This window comes from Pelecanus crispus, chromosome 16, assembly GCF_030463565.1.
Source record: "Pelecanus crispus isolate bPelCri1 chromosome 16, bPelCri1.pri, whole genome shotgun sequence".
In the NCBI taxonomy this organism is placed as follows: Eukaryota; Metazoa; Chordata; class Aves; order Pelecaniformes; family Pelecanidae; genus Pelecanus; species Pelecanus crispus.
In genome coordinates, this window is record NC_134658.1 from 2,017,657 (window position 1) to 2,026,083 (window position 8,427).

Sequence of the window (8,427 nt, forward strand, 5' to 3'; positions counted from 1 at the left end):
CAACAGTCAGAAGAGCATGAGCTCAAACCCACCCAACACGATACGAGTGAGCCAGGTGCTAAATGTCAATGCCGGACGTGTATGGTGATATGCAATACTGGTAACAATAAAGACAAAATGTTTTCTCTGCAGTGCTGCCCGGCAGCGGGGTGGCAGCGAGCCCATGTAGCTGCCAGACTCTTCTCCACAGGGTCTCAGCCAAGCTCCTGGACATCCCACCACTGTCAGAAACACTCCAGTGCAGGGCCACCTTTAGCTGCTTCTTTCACCAGTCATAGCAAAGGAGAGTTACTGGACTGAACTGATATCCCGTTCTCAAAATCTTGTTGCAATAGGTCACGTTTTCACCTTCAGGAGTGGCCGTGCTAAGACAAGGCTGCAAAAGTCCTGGCTGCAACAACTGCGTTGGTCCTTACTGGGGAAGGAGATGCTTCTTGGATGTCAGCCATCCCTTCTCGGGGCAGCGTCTCTGAGAGGTGCATGCGTCTCTGCTGCCTGTAAAAGCACTATAAACAAGTAGCTCATGTTAGGCACTGAATACCATGTCAGGCACATGTAATTCCATCTGCACTCACTTGTTCTTTTGAAACGTGCGTTTGTTTCAATACGTACAAACACAGCCCTGCCCATCACGCACCACCCTGCATGGTACCGCCCAGGCAGACGGGGCTTCCTGCTTCTCAGGTGGAACTAGAGCCAAGAAATATGGCAAAGCCGTAGCTGAAATGCTCTGTTTTGGCAGCAAGATCTCAGAATACAGGGCAATGGTGTGATTCAGGTTAGAGAACAACTGGCTCACACCTGGACGCTTAAGATAATTTGTTCTGTGTAGGCATTAAATGGTGATGATTATTACTGAATGCAGAAATAGAGGCTACGAAGGCATAGCCAGCCACAGTGAAAAAGCAGAACATTCCCATCACTTCCAGCACCGCGGAGACAGCCCTTGGAAATGGCAAGGAGAACATCATGAGGTACACACAAAGTAATGACCTTACGGACACCACCATCTCACATCAATCCCTCCAACACGTCTGCCAAGGTGTGTGTTTGCGGGGCACCCCCTCTCTCAACACACTAAGCTGACTTCACTGTACGTGCACCGAAGGAGTGCATGCACCACTAACGTGTGATGTTTTGCACTAACATGGCAAATAAAACCCCATCACCTGTTAAAAATGTGCGCACACATTTCTCTTCTTCATCTGATAATTCTCCCTTATAATCTCCGGGTGGATTTACGAGGGCTCGCAGAAGCTGGTTCAACAAGCCTCCTTTTGCTTGTAGATCAGGGCTTGCATCTTGCAGATCTTATAATTAGGCAAAATCAACTTTTCTGTGGAATTTTAACACAATCAAAGAAAAAAATGCAAAACCAATAATGAAAAGTGAATTTGTTACGAAAAGCCCTCACTTGGGGAAAAAAAAAAGTTTAATGTACCTTCCAGAGAAAATACAAATCCCAAGACCTATAATCAGGATTATAATATAATAATAAACAAAATATTAATATATAATAATTTATTATTATCATCACTAATATTACACACATATGATATCATAATAAGCATTTCCCTGCATCAATAGGCACCTAAACAATAAGGAAGTTCAAGTGAGTATTTGCAGATTCCAGTACATTCTTACCTCGCATAATCCCTGTAACACATTAACATTCAGCAGAACTATGCCAGTCCTCTGAGCAATGCTTTCCGGTTAATTTGTTCTGCTGTGAATCAAATCCTGTTAAATAAACAGAGTGAATCCATTTAATCTCATTTCACATTTCTGAAAGGAAAATGTTCACAATCTGTATTTTACTGAGAGCTGAGAACAAGATATTATAAGGGCACAACTTACTTTTGCCCCACTTCTCTAAAAAGTTGACGTAATTTTGCATAACGTGAGATATTCATAATTTGACTTTTCTGGGTCACTGTGACTCCACACCATTTAATGTTCACAATAGCTCCCGCTGAGTCTAGTTACCTCTTAAGCACCACTGGATATCCAACTCCTGAGGCCTTAATTAGGCACTGGGGAAATGAGTTATGCGTCTAAAAGGAGATGCTCACATTAAGGTTACATACACCTCTGGAAGTAAGGACTTGCCTTCAGTCACAAAGCAGTTGCCACAGGCAGGTATCTCATGCCCCACTCACGAAATGGGGAAAGCTGGGACATGCCCAGCCCCGGAACAATTAACCTCCCCGTGCCTTATCGGGCTGTGCCGCCGGACACTCACAGCCCACGCACGCAGACGGTGCACGTACACCCCCGCCACACACAGACACACCTGCCTGCCGTTCTGCACGCCCACGGCCACCCCGTCACCGGACCCATCGCCACCCCTGCCTTAAAACAGCTGCTGGAAACTGATGCTCTTCTCACTTACGAGCTGCTTGCCTAGCAGAAGAACGCAAGAGGAGCTCTTCGTGGAGCTCTTTGTGGAGAAACAAAGCAGCAGGGCCAGGTGATTCTGGAAGCAAACGCTTTCTCAGAATCCCATCAAGGGCAGTGGACGCCGTGCAGCACTCCTGTGCACGGTCACTGCACACCAGCAGCGAGGGGGAACATCCTGCCCCTGGGGAAGGCAAGAGGCAGCGTTGCCCGTGGAGCTGATCAACACACAGGAGAACACGTCCACGGAGAAATATGCTGGCTGGCCAGATGAACACTGGAAGAGCAGGATTCACAGCCCTGCATTCGCGACAATTTGGCGTAGTCGGCAGGATGGCAAGCAGTGTCACTGATTACTTAAAGGTGCATGGAATAAGTCCAAGTCCTAAATTCTCAGACGAATGGGCTCTTGATAACTGGGATAATTGGGAAGCAGTGGAAAAACAGCTAAAGGTGGCCAGAGGGAATATTAAAAATGGTAAAGGAAAAGGACCACCAACTAATCATGGATGCACTAGGCACAGCTCAAACCAATCTCTCCCTTGCTCTTAGTTGTATTCAGGCCCAATGGTGGATACAATCTACTGTAACAACAATTATAAGAGAAGGAGAGGAGGGAACCTTACCTACCGAATTTCGAAAGATAATCTGGGATAATGCAACCGAGTTTGAACGAGACTTCCAATCCTGGTGGCATCTAATCAATTTTAACTACACCCCCCCAACAGTAAAGCCACAGCTTTTGTACTGACAATACGCAATGCTTCGGTATGCACCATCTGCCCGATCATTGCGCTGGGATTAAACTACAACGGAGCTGTACTTTACCCCTTAAAACATAGAGTATGGGCCCGACAAACTGCGAATAAGTGGCAAACTATTGATGTCGATGCATGTGTTGTACGAGAACAACAGGGGTTTATTTGTGAAAGTAATACTATTAAGGCCCAAGACATTTGTCTCGACACCGAACAGAGTGTCTGTCATTTTGAAATACATCCCAATCAGGCCCCCAAAACTGTACTTATATACACTGGACAGGGATGCATTTGTATGAGAACCCTCTGCGACTCTGTATCTGTAGATGACATCGCTATAGATATATACAACCACTGGAACACTTGTATCTGTAATTTTATCTGCATCACAGGATGTGACTTTAACTATTCAGCTCCTGCTTTAACCCATCAATTGCTACGATCTAACTATATGCTGTATCAAAACTTATCACCTACCCCCATCGGAATGAATCTCACACTGGTGAAAAAACTGTTGCAGCACAGCGACCTGGATCGACGGCTAAAAAGAATTCAGATCAATGGACAAAAGACTCTGATTACTATCCATCATGACACAGAGAGGATACATCGCATTCTAGAACAGGTCAGAAAAGACGGGGAACATCGCTGGTGGGATACCCTATTCGGATGGTCACCAGTGGCAACTGGGATTCTGAATCAACCATTACACCCTACTATAATTTTATTTATTTTTACTGTATTGTGTTTGCTATTGAATGTAGTCTTATATGTTAAAGTGTGGAAAATAGATAGACAACTAACATTGTTACCAACACCTCCTCGCGTATATGAAACTGGTTAATCAAATTTACTAATTTAGGAGACCAAACAAAAATCCCCCTCAAAAATCGTAATTGGAACATGGCATTGATCTGTTAGTAGGCACAGAGGCAAGGGGCGACCACACCGCCACTCTGCGGGTGAGCTGGACTGACTTTAGTCACGGGGTGGATTGCGGTGGTACATCCCCCCGCCCCGTTTTTCTGTTCTGTTTTTCCCCTTCACTTCGGCTGCTTTACAATCTCCGGAATTCCAGGCCGCAGCTTTTGTGTAGCGAGTTGGTCAGTTAAGCGCCCCTTAATTGTCCCAGAAACTCCTACATGGCTGGAGCAGAGCGCGGCTCTGTTCTTATCAACATTCATATCATGGCTAACGAGGGGAGCGAGAACAAACAGCTGCCCCGGAGAGCCTTGAAACAGGGTGGCATCATCACTGCTGCAATTCCAGCAACAAGCCGACCCGAATTGTGGCTCGGATGGAAATTTACTGGTGATTCAAGTCAATCATCTCACAATCCTATAAACGGCAGTCCCAGGTGAGGTCCTCTGAGCTCTCCTGGACCGCCGCGGGCTGCACCAGCATCTCCCTCTGATCAAAGCGCTGCTCGGAGCCAGCGAAACAAGCGGATTCCGAAAGTCTGCTGCAACCAGAACTCCATTGCTGGAGATCGACAACGGAGCCTGGGCTGCTGATATCCTTCACTCCTCGAGACTCTGCTCTCGCCCGTTGAGAAATGCCAAGGCATTAGACATGAGTATTTCACTAAACTCGAGGGGAATTTTTAACAGGTATACTATTTTCATACATGCATTTATAGTTGTAAGTGTGCATGTGTGAATCAACTTAAGTAGTCTGTAGATGTAGGATTTAATTTCAAAAGGAGTCTTATACTGCTGCATTATTCTCATAGCATTACTCTCCTAAACCGTTGACCAAGTCTGAGACTAAGATTGGGCCCAGCCGCACCTGGGCTCCTCTCTGAGAAGGAGTTTAGAAAGCAAGGGGGTCTGTTCTGAACCTCGGGACTCAACGGCAGGGTTTCCATATCCCCTACATACAGTTTCTCTTTCTCTCTCATATAATCCAATCTCCTTTATATATTTTTCCTATGTCCTAGATATACCTATATGCATATACATACATTTTCCTTATCCATATAAACCGTTGACCAAGTCTGAGACTAGGACTAGACCTAGCCACACCTAGGCTCCTCTCTGAGAAGGAGTTCAGAAAGCAAGGGGGTCTAGTCTAAACCTCGTGACTCAATGGGAGGGCCCCCGCCCCTCCTTGCCTTTATTCCATATATACTCAATGCTTTTATGAATCATTTTAACTCGTCGTGATTTAATTCTCTTTTATGTGCTTCTATGTAGTAATAGAGTGAACCTTGCCATCTTTGAATCTGTAACTATGTCACTGTTTTGATCAATTTTGACTAATCACTTTATTAATCACTGATGATTGACTGCTATTGAAAATGTTATAATCAAATTCTGCAATTTGCTACAAGTAAATTCTAACTTTTACTAAATCAAACTGTGTAAAGTCACTCATTCATAGTGAACTGACATAATCAGCAGGATTCATAGACCTGCATTTGTGACAGAGGAGAAAACCAACAACGACAGAATCCACCGACACACGCAGACAACAATCCACAGACAACAGACAGACAGCTGCCGGCAAGGAGAGCCTGGAACAGCGTCCCTGCCACCACCCCAATTCCCGGCACAGCCGCCTGGGGACAGGGCACCGTGTCTGAACCAGCCTCACAGGCTGAGAGGGGCTGCTCTGTGCCAGCCACCACAAACACCCGATCACCTAGAATGGAATCGTAGAATCATTTTGTCCTGGTTTCGGCTGGGATAGAGTTAATTTTCTTCCTCGTAGCTGGCATAGTGCTGTGTTTTGGATTTAGTAGGAGAAGAATGTTGATAACATGCTGATGTTTTAGTTGTTGCTCAGTACTGCTTATGCCAGTCAAGGACTTTGCAGCTTCCCATGCTCTGCCAGGGGCACAAGAAGCTGGGAGGGGGCACAGCCAGAAGAGTTGATCCAAACTGACCGAAGGGCTATTCCATACCATACGGCGTCATGGGCAGTATAGAAACTGGGGGGGTTGGCCGGGGAGCAGCGATCACTGCTCGGGAACTGTCTGGGCATCGGTCGGCGGGTGGTGAGCAATTGCATTGTGCATCACTTGCTTTGTATATTACTATTATTATTATCACTATTATATTGTTATTATTATCATTACTATTTTACTTTATTTCAATTATTAAACTGTTCTTATCTCAACCCAGGAGTGTTTCTCACTCTTACTCCTCCGATTCTCTCCCCCATCGCACCGGGGCAGGGGGAGTGAGCGAGCGGCTGCGTGGTGCTGCCTGGGGCTAACCACGGCACGTTTAGATTGGGAAAGACCCTTGAGATCATCGAGCCCGATCTCAGCCTGGGCTCGCCTTCATCCCCAGGCAGGACGGTATGTGCTTGTGAAATCAGTGCCTGCCTAATCCACACCAAACACCGCACCCGCTCCCTCTGCAGCAGAGAGGGTGCTCACACTGCCCACGCTGGACCAGAGCCCCTGGGCAAAAGCCTCAGCTGCGGAGGGTCTGGGGATCCCACAACCCCCACGGGTGCTCGCACTGTGACCCTCCCCAGGCCAGAAGCGCCTGGTGTAATTAGGCATTGTGATTTGGGGGGCAAGTAACTTGGGCACATAGCTGCAAGCAACAGTAGTGGATTTCACCTGTAACCCACTCACTGTGAATATACACAGGCTGCTTCTCCGACGTGCACAACACCCACCAAAATGTCAACAAGCTCTTCGGAGGCAAAACCCTCCGAGTATTTGGGTCACAGAGCAGTATTTTTAATTTCTTAAATCATCGGAATATGCCTTTTCCACAGTCAGACAACGCTTCTTGCTGCGAAGGTTGGCACATCAGAAGGAGGAATCTATTTAACAAAGATTCAAGAGCACGAATTGTGACCGAACAGCTGGAAGGGCCGCAGCGCTGAGGAAGAGGAGCACAGTGACAATCACCAAAGTGAGAAGCGATGCTTTTTAAACCGCAGGGATCTAACTGCGAGAAAGATGCATGACAGAGAAAGGAAAGCAGAAGAAAATAGGAGAAAAACAGCTCAAGGAAGCATATCACAAAACTAAGAGATCGAGTGATTTATTTCTTAAGACTGTACTTCCATGTACAAGTCGCATTTGGCACAGACAAGCGGGGTGATGAAGGCATATGTGGAACAACTTATTACTCCACAGCTTAAAATCTGTGAGAGCATTTTGGGTAATTTACAACCGGGTGAAATTGAGCAAGTGGAAAGAGGAAAACGTGTGGGGAGCATCAGGAGCAGTACCCTGACAGTGAAAGGGGTCGGTCTGTCCAACAGCCAAGAGAAATCCCTTCCTATGAGATGCCGCCCAACTGCTGAAGGCAGAACACCGGTCTGCTGAAGGTCGAGGCAAAACTTCTGCACCGAACAGGGGCAGGGTTTCCCTCCGTCCTCCGCTCCGTTTGCTCGGGCGTATTCCTGTTCCTGCAGGAACCTTCTAGGTCCCACTCGCCAGCTGGTTGGAAAAGAGCACAAAAGCGATTGTAAAGAAACTTCTGCCTGATATTTTGAGTTCCTGTCAGTTCTGCTTCCCTAGCATAGGAAGAGCAGCTGACAGCACCCGGTCTGAGGGGCGCAGAACCCTCCCCGACAGGGCCCGACCTGCCCAGGCTCCCTCCTGTCCTGGGGCGGCCCTCGGGAGCCACCGCACCGCCTCCTGCGACAAGGCCGCGGCCTTGGGGGCCTTGGGGCTGGGGGCCTTGGGGCTGCAGCTGCAGGCAGCTTCCGCGGCGCCGCTTCCCCCGCACCCAGCGCCGCCGGAGCCCCCTCCCCGTCCCCGTCCCCGAGGCGTGGCCGCGACCACAGCCGCCGGCGGCCGGACGGCAGGCCCGCCGGGACGGCGCCCGCTGGCACCGGCTTCCTCCCGCTCCCGCGGCCCGGTGATGCGCTGGCTGCGGCGAGGGGGCGGGCAGGGCGCTGCGGCGGGGACAGGGTGTGGGCAGCAGCCCCGGGGGCGCCGGGGCAGGGCCGGGGTGCGGAGCGCGGCCCCGGGGGGCGCTGAGGCGGGCGGGGCGGGGCGGGGCGGGGGGCGGGGCCGGGGGCGGCCGTTCCCAGGGCCGCGCCCCGCCCCGCCCGCGCTGAGGCGCGGCCGCCTCCCCGCCCCCCCCACTGCGCAGGCGCCCCGCGCGCTTCTCCCTCGGCGCCTGCGCTGCGCCGCGCGCCGGCCTCATGCGCTCCCGCGCGGCGCCGGCCGGCAGCACCGCGGCGCGCGCTCCGTCCGTCAGCCCGCCCGCCACGCACCCTCCGCGCGCCGCCCCGGGGGCTCGGCGGGCACCGGTGAGGGGGGGGCGGGCGGGACCATGTGGGCAGGCGTGGGGGG